We start from the raw sequence: 22451 nt of genomic DNA on the forward strand, positions 1-22451 counted from the left end.
AAAAAACTATGAGCAATATTAAAAATATGAGATATTTTGGGTATAATGATTCCATTTTGACACATATGTAAGGAAGGGGAGTTCTTTAAAGGAGGTGCATATTTCACATGCTTGAATGAGTTTTAAACTCAAAAATAATGTGATATTTTTATCTCTCCTCTCTCTTGAACTAAACCAAATCAAAATGGAACCAAACCGAATCAAAAAGTAACTAAACTAGGTTCAAATCTAGTCTAAATTCAACCAAACTGAATTTAGAAAATTCTAGAATTCAGTTAGCTTTGGTTAGAGCTTCCCTCTCCTATAAATAGAACATGAGCCCTTTGAAAAAAAATAGAAGAATTTTACTATGCTAGAGTTACGCTGAAATAATGCTAATTTCTACTATTCTCTAAAATTCTCTCCAAATTGAAGAAATTGGAGCTTTCCTCTTTCTTCAATCCCCATTATTGGCTCCATCAACATACTTAACCAATTGATTGGTTGGGGACCTCTACCGTGAACAAAGAATCAAGCAAATTGTAAGGTAAATGGTGAATTTTGATCTTTTCTATAATTTCTCAATGCTTCTCTCTTCTCAACCCCTCTCAAGCTTGAGAAGCTTAATTGGAATGGTTTTTTAATGCTATTGAAGTTAATTGATGAATGGTAGTGAAGAGTTACAAATTTGATGAATATGCATAAAAGATATTCTTTTTATACTAAAAGTGTGATTTTCATCATAAATGGATTTTATGCATAACTTAGATGCATAAGAGAAATTCTTTTATTCTAAAAGTGTAATTCCTACCAAATTGAATTTATGCATAAGAAGATGCATAAAAAATTAATTTTTAATTCAAAAGTGTCATTCTCATCTAAATTGAATTTATACATAGGAAGATGCATAAAAGATTGATTTTTAATTCAAAAGTGTCATTCTCATCTAAATTGAATTTATGCATAGGAAGATGCATAAAAGATTGAATTTTAATTCAAAAGTGTCATTTTCATTTAAAATGAATTTATGCATAGGAAGATGCATAAAAGATTGATTTTACTTCGGAAGTATTAATCTCCTTAAATGGAATTTATGCATAAGTAAATGTGTAAAGAAATCTTATATCAAATATAAGAATTCTCTTGTATTCTATAAATAGATATGAGATGTGATAGGATGTGATAAGAGGTGTATAAGAGGTGATAAGAGGTGATAAGATGAATTAAGATGTGATAAGATGTGTATGGGATGAGGTAAGAAGTGTATGTGATAGGATAAGATATATATGGGTTGTGATAGGGCGAGAATGGATGTGATGTAAAAGATTAGATGTGAAGGCATATGGGGTTATATGAATGGGAATGTGAAAATGGATGTATGTATGTGGATGTGTGGATGTGGATGTGGAGATGGGAGTATGGATGTATGTATGTGGATGTGTGGATGTGGAGATGGGAGTATGGATGTATGAATGTAAAAATGGATGTTTGCATGAAGATGTATATGCATGATGTGGATGTATGTATGTATGTGGATGTAGATGTGGATGTATAGATGTGAATGTGGATGTAGATGTGGATGTATAGATGTGAATGGGAATGTGGATGTGGATGTATGTGAATGTGGATGTAGATGTGGATGTATAGATGTGAATGGGAATGTGGATGTGGATGTATGTATGTATGTGGATGTAGATGTGGATGTATAGATGTGAATGGGAATGTGGATGTGGATGTATATGAATGTGGATGTATAGATGTGAATGGGAATGTGGATGTAGATGTGGATGTATAGATGTGAATGTATAGATGTGAATGGGAATGTGGATGTGGATGTATGTATGTATGTGGATGTAGATGTGGATGTATAGATGTGAATGGGAATGTGGATGTGGATGTATGTATGTATGTGGATGTGGATGTATGAATGAGGACGTGATAATGGATGTATGCATGTAGATGTGGATGTATGAATGAGGACGTGATAATGGATGTATGCATGTAGATGTGGATATATGGATGTGAATAGAATGTGGATGTGGATGTGGATGTATGGATGTGGATATGGATGTGTATGTATGAATGTAGATATGGGATGTGGATGTATAAATGAGGATGTGAAAATGGAGGTATGCATGTAGATGTGGATGTATGGATGTGAATGTGGATGTGGATGTGGATGTGGATGTATGGATGTGGATGTATGAATGTGGATATGGGATGTGGATGTATAAATGAGGATGTGAAAATGGATGTATGCATGTAAATGTGGATGTATGGATGTGAATGTGAATTAATGTGTCGTCGATATGAGGAAATGGATGAGAATGAGTACACATTGAATGGAATGTGGAATAAATAATGTGGACTAAGGAGGGATAATGTGGAAAGACGAGAGTTCGATTTAGAAACTGTATTTTGTGACTATTTGTAAATGACTGTTTTATGTCAAGAATGCTGGGGAAGCATTTTGACCGTCTTGTGGATTAAGGTCATGAAGACCTAACTGTTAAAGTTGCAACTGCTGACGGAGAGTCAATGGAGGACGTCTCGCGTAGCAAGGTCGACTGAGGTCTTGACCAGCCCTCGGTTCGATTTAAATGGTGAGCTTCCGGTACGGTGGATGAGGGACCAACGAAGCGGCCTATGAGTGAAGCGCTAGGTCACCTGCGAAGGATCCTAGAGGGTGCTGACCATATGGTGCTCGGGCTCTGGGTCGCCGAAGATACCCACACATGCGTCGTGGAAGATATTGGAACAAGGAGTAAGAGTTGTTTTGTGAAACCGGGCATGGATCTGGTTGATTGACCTTGCTGGTCTTCAATGGATGAGTCCATGGCTCTTTATATGGATCTGTTTGGTTGATCTTGCTGATCTTCAACGAGAGTCCATCTTGACTTTTATAAGTGATTATATTGCCGAGTATTATGGGCTAGGAACTATTGAAAAGGCCCCTGTGTGGACAGGTGGTGAGCGTTCTAGTTGCCAATGATGCCATAGATACTCTGATGAAGGAATGATGGAAAATTATGAATCAACCGGATAAATTGGAAGATTATGATCAGTGGTACTATGGTTTCATTAAAGGATTGTTTTAAAGTTAGCTGATGCTAAGAAAAAGGCAATTTCATATCGGGCGAGTAAGTGGTGTGGCTAGTTTTATGTTTGCATGAACTTCCGGCTAGGGGGCCTTGGAACTCTTTTCCTTGGTACCTGGGACAAAACCTAACCAAATTCCAAATTGGATCCCATCACTACAGTGGTTGGGCGGTTGGCTAACCCATGGGATTGGATGGGGTTAGGCTGGACTGATGGATCCGTAAATCGAGACTCAATTTCCGTTATTACGATAGATGAAGTAAGTCCCGGATAGTAATTGTTCTATGGATAGGAATCAACAGCTGTGCCTCTTGATGGGAAAAAAAACGTTGATCCCAATGATCCAAGTGCAAGTTTCTTCCTTGATCTGACCGAGTATCTTTATAGGTGCAGTCGGATCAGTTTGATCACTATTAATGGCTTTGATTACGTTAGAGTAAAAAGTTATCCTGGAGGAATCGCCCGTGCTTTCCGGTTAAGGGAAGTTTTTCCGGGTTCGATTTTGGAAAAACCGACGGATTAGTCTTTTGTCCGATATCCGTTGATGAGGCCCCGAGTGTGGGACACTGCCTGGCGCAAGAAGTGCTACTTCCGCTGCTAGTACCCCGAATCCGTTGCGCGGTGGGAACAGGGATCTCACAGTTGGTATCAGAGCCAATTGGTTAATAAAGATCAACTGAGAAGAATTGCACATTGCTACTTCTTCAATGAGTTGGATGAGTGGAAAACTTGTGCCATTAGGACATTGAACCCTTAGGAGACTAGGACTCAAGTGTGCGGATGGCACCAAATCTGGATTGAGATCCAATAGGTTGTCCAAGAAGCTAAGCCATTATAGATGAGAACATCCAGAGTGGCAGTTTGGAACAGAATGAGCGAAAACATCTAATCAAAAGCCAAAGTGATCTTAGCTCGCACAAACACTTTCAATTGGTGGACTAGAACTAGGAGGTGCAAGAAGGCACCAAGACATCAGAACAGGAAAACCAGTTTGCAATGTAAGTAGCATATACAAGGCAAACTGTATGAAGGAGTGATAGATCCTGTTCAAAGTGGATTTGTATGTGTGTATGTACGTATGTATGTATGTGTGTGTGTATATATATATGTATATATATATATATATATATATATATATATATATTCATTTATTTATAACACACACACGCAAGCGAAAACTCTATGTGCAAAAAAAATAGACCATCAAAAACATATATTGCTCCCTCTTTAATTTGATATTTATGAAGTGCATGTGAGCCCTGTGATTTCTTCATGAGCTTAGGTCGCGGACTATGACCATTTGTTAATTCAAGATTTATGAAGAACACTATATCAATTTTCTTTGTTTCGGAGTTCAATGGGGAATGAATTGAGTGTAGTTAACAAATAGAAATTGTATTCAAAGAACACTAACATCATGCGTGAGATCACCAAAAAAGGACTGAAATGGTGTTAACCTTGCTGCCATCCTCATAATCTTTACAGAATTCAATAGAAACATAGGAGTAAAACATTCTATAATTATACATTCTTATTCCACCCACTTGACTGGGCCCCGGGTGTGTACAAAAAAAAAAAAAAAAAAAAATCTTTACAGAATTCAATAGAAACATAGGAGTAAAACATTCTATAATTATACATTCTTATTGCTATAATTATACATTCTTATTGCTTGAGGGAACTACATGGCTACCAAAATATAGATTGAGCACGAGAGTGCTAGGTGGAAACTTGGACTCGCTTGTCCCCAACTATACCTAACTAGGGATGTGATCTGTCCCTCATAGTACTTAATGATGTTGGTAGTAGTAACCCATAGTCCCTCATATGATATTGTCATCATGATGGTGGGCAACCAAATATCTACAATGGAAGTGCTTCATATTTACACTAGGAACATGTCAAGACTTCATGTGCATATTTCCTGGCATTGGCAACTACTGTGATCGTCATCACACTGGCAACAATAACGTGGTTCTGAACAGCTGGGGCAAACTACAATGAGAACATTAGAAATGTCACATTATCCACAATCGAAGCAAGCTTGCAACCTCATGTTTAGATGAAAATATTTAAAAAGGAAATATGTTCACCTGCTGTTACGACGACCTGCTGGTTCAAGACACGGTGTGACGACATACTTCTGGAAGCTTCTGCGTTGGCGACGAGAAAGCTGAGCACAAGGCAAAACACAAACAGCTTCGACAGACGTTTACTCATCATCATGGCCGTGAAGAGTGGCCTATAATAAGAACATCTTTTAAAGAATATGTGCAAGAGGTCTGTGATTCGTTACAGTGCCAGCTGGACGAATCAGTGAAGGGATAGCAATCCGCTCGACAAATCATTGCAATCGACAATCCACGGTCTCGATGCTCACATGTTTCATCCATCTACGGTCACAACAAGTTTCAAGTTTTTAGACATTTTCCACCGGGGTTCGTTTTTGAAAGGTACTCCCTATCTTTCATTTGAACGGCTGAAAAATAATCACCCTTCTTTCACTAAGGGTAGATTTTCCAAGTACCCTTCAGTGTAAAACTTGACATGTCTTTCTCAATAGCAATGTAAAACTTGACATGTCTTTCTCTTTAGATTTATTTAAAAAACTTAGAAGTTAAAAACATTAACATCATGTACCCTTCCACTATGAGAAAGGAGCACTTCTCCAATGATTTCGCGCTATAAAGTTTAACATCATGACCTGCTTCTCGAGAGGGAGTGCATGCCTAGCTAGGTGCGCGGTTTGGGTTAGGGGAGTGCTACCTTGGCCCCAACCACACCTAGCCACGCATGCGCCCCCTCTCTTGCATACATACGAAGTATGTATGAAGTATGCAAGTTGCATCATCTGGTGCAAAGAAGACGTCATGTATTATACATACGAAGTATGGATGAAGTATGCGAGTTGCATCATCAACAACAGCTTCAAGAGCCACCAAAAAGCCAAGGCAGGTGACAGCGACTTCTCAGTTCTTGGCTTGTGGAAGTGTATTCAAAGATCTTGTTTGCTATATTTTTAAGTTTCTTTCAAGCCTTGGACTATCTTGATTGGAGCTATAGTGTGGGAGATACGACAATTTTGCGGCACCGATCACTATATGGCAGCTTGCTAGGGTTTGTAGTTGATTTAGAATGGATATTTTATTGCATTGATATTTAAATATAAGATATGTGGTGATCTATAGGTTGTAATTTAGAAACTTTTGGCATATTTTATGGCATGTTGGATTTAATGAGGCACGATGAGTGAAATCTTATGCTAGTTGATTCTTTGTACAAGATACACAAATTCCTAGTGTCATACCCCTAACACTAATCCTACTTATAAGCCTTAGATTAGAATTTAAGATCAATTTTGATTGTGGGTACCTGGCCATTTCTTGTAACCTGTAAACTTGTTTTAGACCTATCTTTACTACATATTATACCATGTCTGTAGTTTTGAGTGTACCTATGGGTGCCTCTGATTTTATATTCACGTGATCACAAAATTTTTTTTGTTAATAACATGTGTGAACATGTTATTAACATGTTCACATGTTAACATGTTCTCAAAAAAGCCGGTGGCAAGCGACCTGGTAACCGGGAAAAATCTCGCCGGGCTTTTGCTATACCCGACGGGCCCGCCGGGATAAAGCAAAGCCCGGCGGGTCCCTGCGGGGTCGTCATATAGCCCGGCGGGGTACAATTTTCTATATATATGGGCCCGGGGGGCCCTTTGGGATTTCATTGCTGACAGCATACACAGGTAATGAAAACTTGTGTGTGTGTGTGTATGTGGGTGTGTTCGTGCGGGCAGCCGCCCACTGTCGCAATGCGCGGCAGGATGTGGGTGGTCCGCCACACGAGGGATGTGTGTGTGGGTGAGTTCGTGCGGGCAGCCGTCCATTGTCGTAATGCGCGGCAGGATTTGGGTGGCCCGCCACACGACTGGTGTGTGTGTAAGGCCATTCTTCGGAATGGTGCTTACCCTGGGGCACTTAGTCGGTAACACGGCTAGTCTGTGTCCTATGGTAAGTATGGCACGCCGTAGCGGTACTAGTCGGTAACGCGGCAAGCATAGTATCGTTATGGCGATGTCACCTTCCCTTCCCTTCCCTTTGTCAAATGCGGACATATGGTCGGTAACGCGGCCAGTGTATGTTCGTATCCTATTGGTATTCCCATAGAATCGGGCGGCATTTTGTCGTTAACACGGCAAGTTGGTGTCGTCCGCTAGTGCATAAAATGTTTTTTGCATATTTGCGGCATTTGATCGTTAACGCGGTCGAAAAAGTGTCGTAAATTTGCTTGCGTATTTCGGCATATGATCGTTAACGCGGTCGAATAAATGTCGTAAATTTGTTTGATTTGACTTGTATTGTTTTTATTGTGTTTGATCCATGCGATACTTGGTTGCTAACGCGGCATTGGTATTTCATGGATCAAAGTTTACATCATATTGTCTAAACGTTTTATTTTATAATATCGTGATTCGTAACTCGAAAAATATGAATCTCTCTCTTCTTACCCCCCTCTCTCTCTCATGATACACTTCACAACTCTTTCTCTATCTCTCTCATGATTCACTTCACAACACGATAGATGTGTAGATAATGATTTTTTTTATTTCTCTTAAAATATACATAATTCTTAATAATTTCTTTTTTCTCTCTCTATTTACTTAAAAATTAAAACAATACATTATTTTTCTCTTTAGGAACTCACAAAAACATTAAAAATGTCATTTAATGTTTCTTCTCTCTATCTGTCATAACTCTCTCTTCCTCTCCTCTCTCTCTCTCTCTCTCTCATGATACACTCCACAATTCTCTCTCTCTCTCTCGCAATGATACACTTCACAACTCTTTCTCTCTCTCTCTCATGATACACTTCACATCTCTCTCTATCACGATAGGTATGTAGATGAGGAGTGCTTTAGGATTACAAAACATTATTTTTCTCTCTTTAGGAACTCACAAAACTATAAAAAATGTCATTTAATTTTTTCTCTCTCTATCTGTCACACCTCTCTCTTCCTCCCCCTCTCTCTCTCTCTCTCATTCGATAATGTATACACTTCGTAAGTAATAATGCGCTTGTTGCGGTTGTCTCACGTTCGATAATGTATTGCATGATGTTGAGTTCAGTAATGTTGTTTGATATATTCTGTTTTTGTTTGATCATTGATAAGTAATGATACACTTATTGCTGTTTTCTCACGTTTGATGATGTATTGGATGATGTTGAGTTCATTAAAATTATTTGATATTCTGTTTTTGTATGAACATTGACGATATTGATATACTTGTTGCTGTTCTCTCACGTTTGCTTGATGTTTATTTCAGTAATGTTTGATATTCTGTTTTTTTGTGTTTAGTGATATTTGCTAGATTTACGAAGACGATCAACATGCTTTCTCCCGAAGAGCGCAAAATCGTTCTGCGAGCAATTCGCATTGAAGCGGTCATCACAGTATCACAATGTACTGATGATGTCGTCAAAAAGATCAATGAGTCTGAGATACTCATGCGAGATCTAATAGACCAAATATGGGAAAATGCACAGCGTCGGCTTCGAAGCGGAGGCAACGCTGAGCTGCTAGATAGACAGAAGATAGCAGATTTCAACCATCAGCACATAACACGAACCATTTTGGGGAGCATGCGTGTAGCATGCAGTGATCTTAGAGATGCTGCCCCGCCTGAAGCCAATATGCAACGTCTACAGTTATGGGACGTTGTATGGAGCGAGCAAAGAGCCAAGAGCAAGCGCATGAAGGCGTTGGATGCAGAGTCCCTCCCCAAAAGAGTGCGCATTGCCCAGGACGTCGCTGCAACGTCCAGTCAGGCAGATGTAAGTGGTACAGGTGTCATTAATCGTACCATCTATAATTCTATGTGCACACATCTTATTGGCATCCCGCACGAGGCTCTTCACGAAGGACGAACAATAGGCTCCGGTGTTTTTGGAACAGTAAAAGAGTATGCAATTAAAGGTATATCATTTTTACCGGAGCACATCACTTTTTGTGGAAAGCACTACAAAGGAGAAGGCAGCGCGAAGTTCGAGAGCTTCCAAGCAGAGCAGGGTATGCAAGTGCTACATCCATCGATTGTCCGATGCATTGCCTTTACAAAAGAGGCTCCTTGGATCACAATTTTCCCGTACTATAATGGCGGCGCTCTTGGTGATACTCTTTTGAAGGTTCCCTTCAGATTCAGTGAGTTCACCAGAGCAATTTTTCGTTTGGATCGAGGATGGAGACAACCCCCGCCTGATAATATCCCTTTAAGTCATCTAGAACTTTCAAAAATAAAACAAATAGTAATAAGCATGCCACATATTATGCATGCCCTGGTGGAAGGTCTAGCGGCAGCACATATGGCAGGTATTGTACATACCGACCTACATCCTTTCAATGTAGTGTTGGATTATACAAAAGAGCTAAAGCCACGCATAGGTATTATCGATCGGGGGTTGCTGCTGAGAGCGCCCAAAAAACGGGTGTCTCTCAATTTTGTATTTGAAGCAGACAAGAACCCTGAGAAGGTGGCACAGGCAGTCTCCTACGTAGACAGAGAGCGAAATAAACGGCCGTGGATAGCCCCAGAGCTTTATGATCCATTTTTGGCAGATGGATCAGTATTGCCAAACATTCACCTTCATACATCCATTTCCACATTCCCATTCATATAACCACATACGTCTTCACATCTATTCTTTTACATCATATCCATTCTCACCCTATCATAACCCATAATCTTATCACATCTTAACTCATCTTGTCACATCCTAACTCATCTTATCACCATCTTATCACATCTCATACACCTCTTATCATATCCTATCATATCTCATACACCTCTTATCACATCCTATCATATCTCATACACCCTTATCACATCCTATCACATCTCATACACATCTTCTCACATCTTATCACATCCTATCACATCTCATACACATCTTCTCACATCTTATCACATCCTATCACTTCCCATATCTATTTATAAAATATAAGAGAATTCTTATATTTGATATAAGATTTCTTTACGCATCTATTTATGCATAAATTCCATTTAAGGAGACTAACACTTTCGAAGTAAAAATCAATCTTTTATGCATCTTCCTATGCATAAATTCATTTTAAATGAGAATGACACTTTGGATTAAAATAAATTCTTTATGCATCTTTCCATGCATAAATCCAATTTAGTAGGAATTATACTTTTAGAATAAAAGAATTTCTCTTATGCATCTAATTTATGCATAAAATTCATTTATGATGAAAATCACACTTTTACATTAAAATAATAATCTTTTATACATACCTCTATGCATGAAATCTAAATATGATAAAAGTAACACTTTTACATTAATATAATAATCTTTTATGCATATCTCTATACATGAAATCCAAATATGATAAAAGTAACACTTTTACATTAAAATAATAATCTTTTATGCATACCTCTATGCATAAAATTCAAATATGATAAAAGTAACACTTTTACATTAATATAATAATCTTTTATGCATACCTCTATGCATGAAATCCAAATATGATAAAAGTAACACTTTTACATTAAAATAATAATCTTTTATGCATACCTCTATGCATGAAATTCAATTATGATAAAAATAACACTTTTATATTAAAATAATAATCTTTTATGCATACCTCTATGCATGAAATCCAATATGATAAAAATAACACTTTTACAATAAAATAATAATCTTTTATACATACCTCTATGCATGAAATTCAATTATGATAAAAATAACACTTTTACATTAAAATAATAATCTTTTATGCATACCTCTATGCATGAAATCTAAATATGATAAAAGTAACACTTTTACAATAAAATAATAATCTTTTATGCATACCTCTATGCATGAAATTCAATTATGATAAAAATAACACTTTTACATTAAAATAATAATCTTTTATGCATACCTTTATGCATGAAATTCAATATGATAAAAGTAACACTTTTATATTAAAATAATAATCTTTTATGCATACCTCTATGCATGAAAATCAAATATGATAAAAGTAACACTTTTACAATAAAATAATCATCTTTTATGCATACCTGTATGCATGAAATTCAAATATAATAAAAGTAACACTTTTACAATAAATTAATCATCTTTTATGTATAACATCGATTTCTCCATAATTACAATAAAATTCTTTCAATTAATCTAGGATGATAATTCCTAGAATATGGTAGGAAGTCCTCTTTTCATGCTTTGAATGAATTTATTTTATGTGTAATTTTTTTCAAAAATTTTGCCATAGCTCCACTGCTATGACTGATAAATCTCAATTATTTTAAAAATAAAGCTTATCTTTAAGGGAATGATTAGAATGATCCCTAATTGGATCATTAACCCAATAATGGATTGAATCATCAATATTCATGAAATACATAAACTAAAAGCATAGAAAAAGCCATTAATTTGACCTCAAGCATAGATTAATCTTGGATTAAGGAAAAGCTTTATGAAAAGCTTCATTTGGATTGAGAATAGATCATGAGTATGACCATTTCTTGAGTGAGAGAGAGAAATTACATAAAAATCATTAGAATTAAGCATAAATAGAAATTTATGTAATTCTTTACTATCATTAATCAATTAACTTCAATAGCATTCATCAAATTATGTAATTCTTCACTACCATTCACCAATTAACTTCAATAGCATTCAAAAATCATTCCAATTAAGCTTCTCAAGCTTGAGAGGGGTTGAGAAGAGAGAAACATTGAGAAATTATAGAAAAGATCAAAATTCACCATTTACCTTATAAATTGCTTGATTCTTTGTTCACGGTAGAGGCCCCCAACCAATCAATTGGTTTAGTATGTTGATGGAGCCACCAATGGGGATTGAAGAAAGAGGGAAGCTCTAATTTCTCCAATTTGGAGAGAATTTTAGAGCATAGTAAAAATTAGCATTATTTCAGCATAATTCTAATATAGTAAAATTCTCTTATTTTTTTTCAAAGGATTCATGTTCTATTTATAGGAGAGGGAAGCTCTAACCAAAGCTAACTTATTTCTAGAATTTTCCAGATTTCAGTTTGGTAGAATTTAGACTAGATTTGGACCTAGTTTGGTTACTTTTTGATTCGGTTTGGTTCCATTTTGATTTGGTTTGATTCAAGAGAGAGGAGAGATAAAAATATCACATTATTTTTGAGTTTAAAACTCATTCAAGCATGTGAAGTATGAACCTCATTAAAGGGACTCCCCTTCCTTACATATGTGTCAAAATGGAATCATTATACCCAAAATATCTCATATTTTTGATATTACTCATAGTTTCTTACTAATAAAATTTGTACATAGTCAACTCTTCATCTTATGTGAGCATTTACTCATTTTTGGGTATCTTCTTTTACAAATTGGATTTATCTCCTCCCCACACATGGATTGATCCTATTGGCCCACAGGAACCTTAATTGGACCATAATCCAAAAAATTTTAAAAATCTAGACCCTTAGGCTAAGTCCTTTATACCCATTTCCAATTAATTCCAATTGCACATTAGAAAATTCTTTTTGAATTTCTATTTCAGGGGAATTCATTTTAATATTATGAGAAATTTTTCTATCTAAAAATATTTAAAATTTGAATATTCTCTCTCTAGAATATTTTCTCTCTCTATGTCAAAACAAGCAGAGACAAGATCTTTTATATTTCTGAAGAGGGAATTGATTACAAGGGGGAGATGCTGGATATCTTGAGAGGCTGGGGAGGAATCTTACAGACAGAGGTACTGACCTGACACGACCATCTTTAAAGGCTCATAACTGTTGGAATGTCCAAGAAAACTGTCAAATTCACTACATTGCGATGCACCTCCTGAACTACATCGCGATGCAGCATTTTTACTACATCGCGATGCACCTAATCTGCTACATCGAGATGCAGCCAGTGCACTACATCGCGATGCACCTGATTTGAGAGGGAATTTACAGATTCCAGAGGCAGAGAAGCCACAACTGATATTGGGGCAACAGCCTCCATTACCAGGAGAAGCCAATGCAGTAGTGAGGTATCTCTATCCCACAGAGGAAGTGGAAGGGATTATGGTTCCAAGCGAACCATATGCTGATATGGCAAAACCGCAATCCTACAAGGACTATTCCTCCGAGTATGGTATACCTTTGAGAGGCATGGTTGAGCCTCAACCGCCCACGGTAAATGTCAACCAAGGTGCTGATGACCATTTAACAATGGAGCATAAGACTCTAATGTTCATAGTAGCCAACAATGGGATGAGAGCCAACAACCCGAGGCCAGACCAAATCCAGCAGGACCCATAGGCCCATGCTATAAATGTCAAGGTAACCACTATATGAGGGATTGCCCCGAGAACAGAGCTCAATTGACTAATGGGTATTGCCCTGAGTGTGGGTACAAGCACTTCATTCCAGATTGCCCGAATCACCCTGACCGAAAAGGAAAGGCTGTGGTTAATCTGATAGAAGTAGTGCAAGGACCGACGACCTCAGAGAGTGACACCATAATGCCTATGAGGGTAGTGACCAGGGCTCATATAAGAGAAATGAAGAGCAACCAACCGCTCAAGAGCCGGAGGCAGCAGAAAGCAATAAGACCAAGGACAAGAAATCCAAACGAAGCTCATGGAAGGCCTATAGAGAGAGACGTCAAGAACGAAAAGGCTTCTAAAGGAGAAGGAGAAGGCTCAAAAGGAAAAGGATGAGTCTAAAGAGACGTAGGAACCTCCCCGAGATGAACAAGAGAGCTTGATGAGGCAAAGGACGACAAGGGAAGCAGGATCAGTGCTATAGCCGACAAGAGATTCGAGACCTTAGATGCTCAGATCAAAGCCTTCGAAGCTACATTGAAACCAGGAGAATCCTTGGAGGAGCGCAGGAAGACCTACCCCGACCCAACCATAGAGGCCCAAAGGTTTGAGATGTGCCGAAGGATTTTATAGAGATGGCTCAAGCCTTGATGGAGTCAGTATCCCCTTGCCCACAAGTAGAGGGAGAGATCGACAAGACCAAGGCCACTATGCCAGCAGTAGATCCTATGGGTACCTATGGGTACCAATGACAAAAGACTGATGGAACTCAATGAGAAGAAAGACCCTATCTTAGTGGTTCCAAAAGTTGAAGGATCATGGGAGGATGAGCTTTGGAAGGTAGTCAGACAAGCCAATGAGGGAAGCATGACTTTGCCATCAGCCCCCCTCACTGGAATCGAGGGGATGTTCCAAACCATGATTGAAGACCTAGGATCCTTGTACGGAGATAAGGGATCGGCGGAGGCAACCATTGAGTCCAAACCAAGAACATTGAGGACTTTGCCATCTTATTTAAGAGATGAGAAAGATAGGTTGGAGATCAGGAAGTTACTCTCGCAATGGAAGAGTATTCCTCCACCAGTGCTAGAAACAAGGAGTTTACAGGAGTTGCTGTCAACACCAGTGAAATGCACAATCACATTGGCAGAACTCTTGAAAGTAAAACCTCAACTGTGGAAAGGAGTTGGGAAGTCCCTAGAAAAGATGGGGATAACAAGTGAATCCAACCCCACAAGGAATGAGAGAGATTTGGTGGAAGGTGTGAAAGAGAACATCCGACCGGTACCACTGAACAAAGTAGGTGAGTACTACAAAGGAGAGGATGGGAACACATTTCTACCAGTGCAGTACGCGGATGTTAAGACCTTGGCTATCCTAGATAGTGGAGCTGGAGTTGCCATTGCAACTAAACAGATATGGAAAGCCTAGGGTAAGCCTATCATCAGAAAGACGAGGATGACTCCAGTTGGCAGATGGATATATTAAGAAGCCATTAGGGATGCTCGAAAAGATCGTAGTTAGTTCGTGTGGTATAGAGTATGAACACACCTTTGCAGTAGTGGATTTTGGTAAGAAACCCATGTATGATATCATATTGGGAAGACCATTTATGCGTCAACTCAAGATCATACAAGACTGGGGATAACGACTATATCTACCTATATCAAACGCGTGTGACGACTCGGATTAACCTCAAGGACCATAGCTACAGAGATGTGGCCAGGACTCTGGTCCAGGACTTTGATTCGGCAACCAATTCTGAGACAAAGCTACCCTCTTGGATGAATGCCAAAACGCATCTTTGGATGTGTGGAGCATCAGAGAAAGGCAGCGATTGGGAAGAGCGATGTGCTAAAGAACAATCGAAACATGATGAAGCTTATGTACTAGAACTCTTTCCTGAAGAAGAATTTGAACCTCTAGAGTGGCAACATATACTTGCTACGCTAGATGTATGCGTCAACAAAACCACACCGACGAGGTTTTGTGACGAGGAAGGGTACGACATAATGCCCATTATGATGGTTCAAGTGCTCTTCGACCCATCCGATAACCCATCCAACCCGCCCACCAACGGAGAGGTGATCCTAGAGAATAATAGAACACATCTCCAAGGCCTAGGATTACTCGACAAAGTTTCCGTCAGGGACCTCACCGAGGAAGCGTCCGGAGAGGAAGACAAATTCTTTGAAACACAAGACTACCTCGAGTGGAATGAAGCCAATGATGAGAAGTCCAGTGAGTCCGATAAAGAGAGAGAGAGAGACGAACGGACGTAGAAGATTCTTATGCCGGAATGGTGAAGAAAGGTTTTTTGATTTTCCTAATCAAAAGACTTGAAGACAAAACCACTTTCGAAAGAAACGAGAGAACAAGGAAATGCGAAAGTTGGAGGCTGCAAGTCAGTCCATGCCTCAATTTAAGGCTAAGAATCAATACTTGGCTCATGTAGAAGCAGGTGACTGCATCAAGGATGAAATCTCAGGTATCTACATGACTCAACCCACCAACAGAGGATCAAGAAGAACGAGGTCAAAAAAAGGACCACCGAAATCACAAACAAGTAGTTTGTCACGCTTGGAGAAGAAGAAGAAGCATAAAGAGCTAAAACGAGCTCTTAAGGATGTCTGGACCACAGAATGTGAAGATGACTCTGAGAAGGACCCCAATGTAGAAGACAAAGAGGGGGTGCCAGAGCATTACAAGCGCTACACGATCCAAGATTGCAGAGTAGTGGTCCAATAGCCTCACAGGGTGCAAGATAACCCAAATCAGTCCTACGATGGACCAGAGGATGCCAAGAGAGTAGACTTAGCTGATCTAGGAGAGGAGGCCAAGCTTGTTTATATTGCCACGGATCTGACACTAGAAGAGGAAAACACCTTATTGGACACTCTTCGTGAGTACAAGGATGTTTTTGCATGGTCTTACAAAGACTTGAAAGGTGTAGATCCTGAAATTTGCCAACACACCATACCTCTTAAGACGGATTCAAAGCCATGTAGACAAAAGCCTTACATGTACAATGAGACCTTTGCTAAGAAGATCAAAGAGGAAATTGATAAACTCAAAGACGTTGAGTTTATCTACGAGATTGAGCATACCGAGTGGGTTTCGTCTATTGTGGTGGTTTCCAAAAAGAATGGGAAGTTAAGGGTGTGTGTGAACCTAAAAAAGGTCAATGCAGCGACCATTAGGGATAACTACCCCCTTCTCATCACCGAACATGTTCTCGAGAGAGTGGCTAGCAAAGAGGCCAACAACTTTCTGGATGGACTCTCTGGATACAAGCAAGTCTCTGGATACAACCAAGTCTCCATCAAACCAAGTCTCTGGATACAACCAAGTCGCCATCAAACCAGAGGACCAGTACAAGACGACATTTGCCAAAGAATGGAGAATTTTCGCATATCGAGTCTTGCCCTTCGGGTTGACTAATGCCCCTGCAACTTTTCAGAGGCTAATGAGTCATGCCTTCAAGGAGTACCTTAGGGATTTCTTGGAGATATACATGGATGATCTTTGTGTTCACTCCATAATAAGGCTCAATCATGTTCCTCATCTGAGGGCAAGTGTTTGAAAAATGCCAAACCTATAGAATCTGCCTAAATCTGGATAAATGTGTGTTTATGACATGCCAAGGCAAGATATTGGGACACATTGTCTCAAAGGATGGCAATCCAACGAATCTAGAGAAGATCAAGATCATCATTGAGTTACCAAGACCGACAAATGCCAAAGGGGTGCAAGCCTTTATGGGTCACTGTGGATACTACCGCAGGTTTATCTACATGTATGCCATAATTGCTAAGCCCATATATAGCTTGATAACCAACTTTGAGTGGACAGATGAGTGCGAAGAATCATTTCAAAAGCTCAAGCAAGCCCTCATCTCCGCTCCCATCTTAAAGGCAGGGATAAGATCTTCCATGTTACAGAGGACATCAGGAATACCATATACAAGATTACTGCTTTGGTGCGGTGGATATCACAAAAGGGGATAGCAAAAGACACATTGGAGAGTGCACGACTAAATAGCCTTGAGGCGGTTGCCATGGTTGAGAAGCACGAAGAGCCTCTTTAAAATTAGTGGGATCTTTGCTAAGAACTTTTCCATGCAAGCAGGGATGTTGACAATACAAATACATCTTTTGGTTCACGTTGTCGATGAGGTGCGGGTTGTTGGGACAGTTCATAGTCGATGTATGTTCTTTCTAGAACGTTTTATGAAGACATTAAAGGGATTTGTTCGTCAAAGAGCATGCCCGGAGGGAAGTATGGCCATGGGGTGGTTAGTACAAGAGTCCCTAGTCCACATCACAGAGTTCCTTGTAACGGTAGATCATGATATGCCACGACTATGGAGTCAAGATGAGGATGATTGTATGCTCGGTGAAGAGCCCCAAGGAAAGAGAAAAGTTAGAACAATGTATGTCTCTATGCATAACAAGGTAAATAAGTTCTGTATATTGAACTCCCAAGCTATGCAAAAATGGATTGCAAAGTATGATGAAGAGAAGAAGGAAAGGGATCATGCTCGACAAAAATTTAGACGAAACCGTGCAACAAATAGGCTTCCATATCCTCCTGAAACTACCAGAGTTTCCTTCTAGTAGATGGCTACACCAAGCGATAGAACAAGCAAAAAAGAATGGAGAGACAATTAGCGATGAGAAGGAGGAACTTGCATATGGATGTGATCGTCATGTAACATTTCTACTTAATATTATATTTGTAACTTTAGATTCCTTTGTTAATGACATTTTTATTGAAACTAATATGTTTTTTTAAAAAGTATCGCAGATTTGGTGCACTATAGTCATGCGATCGTCACTTTCGAGTGGAGAAAATCGATAAGAAACGAACAACATTTGATTGTGGTGTGAAGGCAAGCTTTCAACAAGATCTGGATATCATATCAAACTTAAGCGATGATAGTACTCCAAATCCTACCCTTTAGTACTTTGGCACCATCCAAGACATAATCAAGGTTGAATATAGAAAGTTTTCTATGTTCATATTTGATGTGAGGTGGTTTAAGTTAGTCACTCAAGGTCAACAATTGATGATACGAAGAGATAAGAGTGGATTGATTCCCACAAAGGTTTGGGCAGATCAAAGGAACACTTTTGTGCTACCTGAACATTGTGAGCAAATTGTCTTTAAGGTGGCCAAGGTGACTATTTGCAATCGAAGTTGCCCCATGAAAAAGACAAATATTTGAAGATGTGGAAATAGAGGAGGTACTTGATGACTCTATACTCCCTCATGATGGAAGTAACTTTGTCGATGGGCTTGGTGACATGAATGAAGAATCCCCTCCACAACAACATCAACCTTATGAAGAACTACATGAAGGAATTTTGATCAAGTTACAAGAAAGAGTGGCTAGACTACAAGAGAATAATGAACCTAATCAAGTCGACATGGAAGATGAGTTGGAGATAGTTGATGAAGATACTCGAATGGACGAACCACAATTGCAACTACAGCTAGAAGGTGACTTAAATGATGATGTAGTCTCTCCTATTAACAATGAAGATGGAGAGATATTTTTAGAAATTGATCTCTTTGGGATGAGAGATCTTAATGAGGATGACAGAATCGATGATGAGCTATGATTGTTATGGGAGATCTAAATATCTTTTGGGAGACTTATCTTATAAATATCGATGGCTTACAGTCTCTCTCTCTCTCTCTATCTCTCTCTCTCTCACTCTCTCTCTCTCCACATGATGGATTTAGCATACATACATACATAGGTACATATGCTACTAGAGAATGCTAAATTATCGACAGAGATTTCTAAAATTATCAAAATTATGATCTAATATTATTGTTTGACAAAATAATTGAAATGATGCTCAAAATAATAACGGGACATAATTTTTCAATTATTTTGTAAGCTAGATGACTGAAAGATTCATAGGATATCTTCAAAACAAAGTGGAGAGTCTATATTACTAGAATTTTGGGATTTTAAAAAAATGTGCATTTATGATGGCTATATCGACGTCTATATTCCGACATTTTTTGCGATATAGTTACCGACGATATTATTGACGTTAATTTTGACTTAATTAGCGAAGCATATACCAACGATTTTATCGATTATGCTTTTTCCGTCGAAAATCACCGTCGATAATTGAGCATTCTCTAGTAGTGAAATTCACTGATTATACCTTGGTTCTTGAGAGTCGAGAGTACATTTCGATAGGGCTTCCGTATCTTGATGTTTTCTTTCTCGGATCTGGCAAAATCTCCTTGCTGGCTCCTGATCTGTGTGTGAGCCTAGGTTTTGGCAACGTAGAACGCGCATCCTTCTCAACTGCGGCAGAGTCTCCTTAGCTGCTGAGGGTGTAAATTTGTGTGAAAGGGCTTATGTTTATACAGGAGAGACCTAGCATGGATCACTCAAGTTAGAATAAGGAAGATTCAACCATGTGGCATCTTGCATAGCTTATTGACTCCAAATTGCATGGCCACTTAACTCGGTCTACCTAGTTAGCACCTGAGATGTCACTTTTGTTAACTAGGCCTACCTAGTTAACATTGAGATGTCACTCAAACACCTCTCAACTTATCTAAATCCCTCTTATGTTTACTTTAACACCTCTCAACTTAACTTTGAAACTTCTCTAGTGAATTGGCTAGGCCTTTCTTAATTAAGGTTCCCACCATAATTTTCAAGTGCTAACCCCTAAACCCTGTTTTTGACCCTATTTTGAAACATTTATCTGACGGTTTGATCTTAACCAAAGATCTAATAAATTATTCTCGTTATTTATTTATTTAATTTTTTTCTTTCTACAAGATACCCTATGTATATTTTTATTGACTTGAGTTTGAATAATTTTACCCGTATCCTGGAGGGGGTCTCGAGGTACCAAACGAGCCCGGAGAGGGGGAGATCTTACATGCTCCCCAACCTGAAGAATTTGAGGTGTCCTCACCTCGACATGGAATCAAAGTAATCTTGAATCAAATCATGAAACCTTAGGCTCTGATACCACATGTAGGATCCTAGATCTCCTAAGAAAACTTTGTGTTTGCCCAAGGACTGACATTTAATCTTTTACATTAATATTATCCTTTTTTATTTAAAAGAAGAGGAAATGGAAAATCCTGATGCCCACTTGCACCACTAACTCTTTGGTAATGCTACTAAGTGGACTACCTTGTCAACACCTAGCACTAGGGCCGGTGCTATCCACAAGTGGATTGAAGATTAAAAAGAAAGCACCGATATCTCCGGTCCACCCATCCATAGAATGGTAACCTGAGCCATTCTCCCGCTTTCCACCCAACTCACACAAGTTTCTTATTTATTTATTTATATCTAGCTAAGCCTATCACAAATTTACTTCATTTTATTGATGTTATGCCATAGAGTGAATCACATTAAGTCCAACTTTGGACCGCAACCATAGTGCATCGCCCTTATTCAGAGCCCTTATACTCTTGCTTCTTCTTAACACCTTTAATAACCAAGAGTTTACACAATCAACAAGAGGCAAAGCTCCGAGCTCATATGTTTTACATAACCTTTACTTTACCCATGCACTTAATTTAAACCACAAGATTCAAGACAATAACAACAACAACAACAACAACAAGTGAAGCCTCGGGGACCCTTTGATCGAGCCACCCATCTGCTCGCTCCACCACAATTCAAACCAACAACACAAGTGAAGTCTTGGACCATTTAAGGATCAATCGAGCCACCTTCCCCCCCACTCCACCATAATTCAAACCAATATTAAAAGTGAAGCCTCAGACCATTTAAGGATCGACCAAGCCACCCATCCGCCCACTCCACCACAGTCAAGGAGCACCCTGGGATCTGCAAATGTGAGCCCAAAAACCATGCTACCTACGTCATGGCTGCTTTGACGCCTTTCTCCAGTACCGAGCCTTGAAAGGAATCCATGCCACCCGAGGGTTAGATTCAAACATCACCCGATAGACTTAGGCATCCAACCTCTTCGGTGCCATCCCACGTCACCGATCATTCTTGTAGCCACCTCAAGTGACTACCAGAGGGTTGCACACATTCATCCCAACTACCTCGGTGACTATCGGAGGGTCTTTCACATTCTTTTAAAAACCAACCAATTTTTGTCATAATCCTGATCTCAAGTTAGATAGAGATCATCACATTAACCATAGACCGGGCCTCAACTTAGAGACCATCATCTTTTTACGATTCAAATTAGAGATTTTTAATATCTTTTTATAATTTAACTTATATGTTTCTCAAAGCTTAACCTTCAAGTTTTTCAAAGCTCCTGACCAACATTATAGCATTTATGCCATATGCATTACCACATGACCATACCACTTCATCCTGGTGTAACCCCCTTTTGATCTCCCTATTAAATTCATAACAAGTTGAAATGTCCAAAGACTTTACTCCGTTTTTAAAGAGAGTCCCACACTTGGATCATGTGCATGTGCTATTCTCAAAATTCATGCTAGGGTCCTTCACTCTTGTTTGGCACTTTTAGATCTTAGGAAGTATGCATATAACCCTATATCAAACACATGAGTGAGGTCATTATTAAGGTGATAAATCTTGGATTCTATGTGTGGAATTATAGGTAGTGCTAACCTTAGTTTTCATGGATCATTGGATTGCTAAAGTAAGAGAGTGCATCTACTATATGTTATAAAATCCTAGATGTTTAACTCCTTAATCCATGGGTCTCCATGAGTGTAAGTTTTTACCTAAAATTATAGTCTCCAAATTAGAATGTTTAAAATGCCTAAAAGCTAGAGACGTCCTAAATTGTGAATCTCTTAAACACGGTTCTACTACACTTCCAAAATTAGCTAAATGCCTATACGTTTGGTTAATCCCATAATTGAATCTTTGACTACAATGCACGCGTGGGTATCTTTGGCTACCCAGAGCCCGAGCACCATATGGTTAGCACCCTCTAGGCTCCTTCGCAGGTCACCTAGCGCTTCACTCATAGGCTGCTTTCTTGGTTTCTCATCCATCATACCAGAAGCTCGCCATTTAAATTGAACCGAGGCTG

The 22451-nt window shown here is 38.9% G+C and overlaps 1 long non-coding RNA gene across 2 annotated transcripts; it reads right to left on the reverse strand.

Moving 5' to 3' along the window:
- Positions 1–4692: 4692 nt before the first annotated feature.
- Positions 4693–5336, reverse strand: LOC147608225 (uncharacterized). Of its 2 annotated transcripts, none has more exons than XR_015264440.1 (2): positions 5172–5336; positions 4693–5063 (listed from the first exon to the last, which is right to left on the reverse strand). It is a non-coding gene; the product is annotated as an uncharacterized LOC147608225 (long non-coding RNA). The 2 variants fall into 2 exon arrangements; XR_015264441.1 differs by having other exon boundaries at positions 4693–5073; positions 5172–5330.
- Between the last annotated feature and the right edge of the window lie 17115 nt (positions 5337–22451).

The sequence above is a fragment of the Cibotium barometz genome, chromosome 53, assembly GCF_041138505.1.
Source record: "Cibotium barometz isolate CiBa-2024 chromosome 53, ASM4113850v1, whole genome shotgun sequence".
Classification (NCBI taxonomy): domain Eukaryota; kingdom Viridiplantae; phylum Streptophyta; class Polypodiopsida; order Cyatheales; family Cibotiaceae; genus Cibotium; species Cibotium barometz.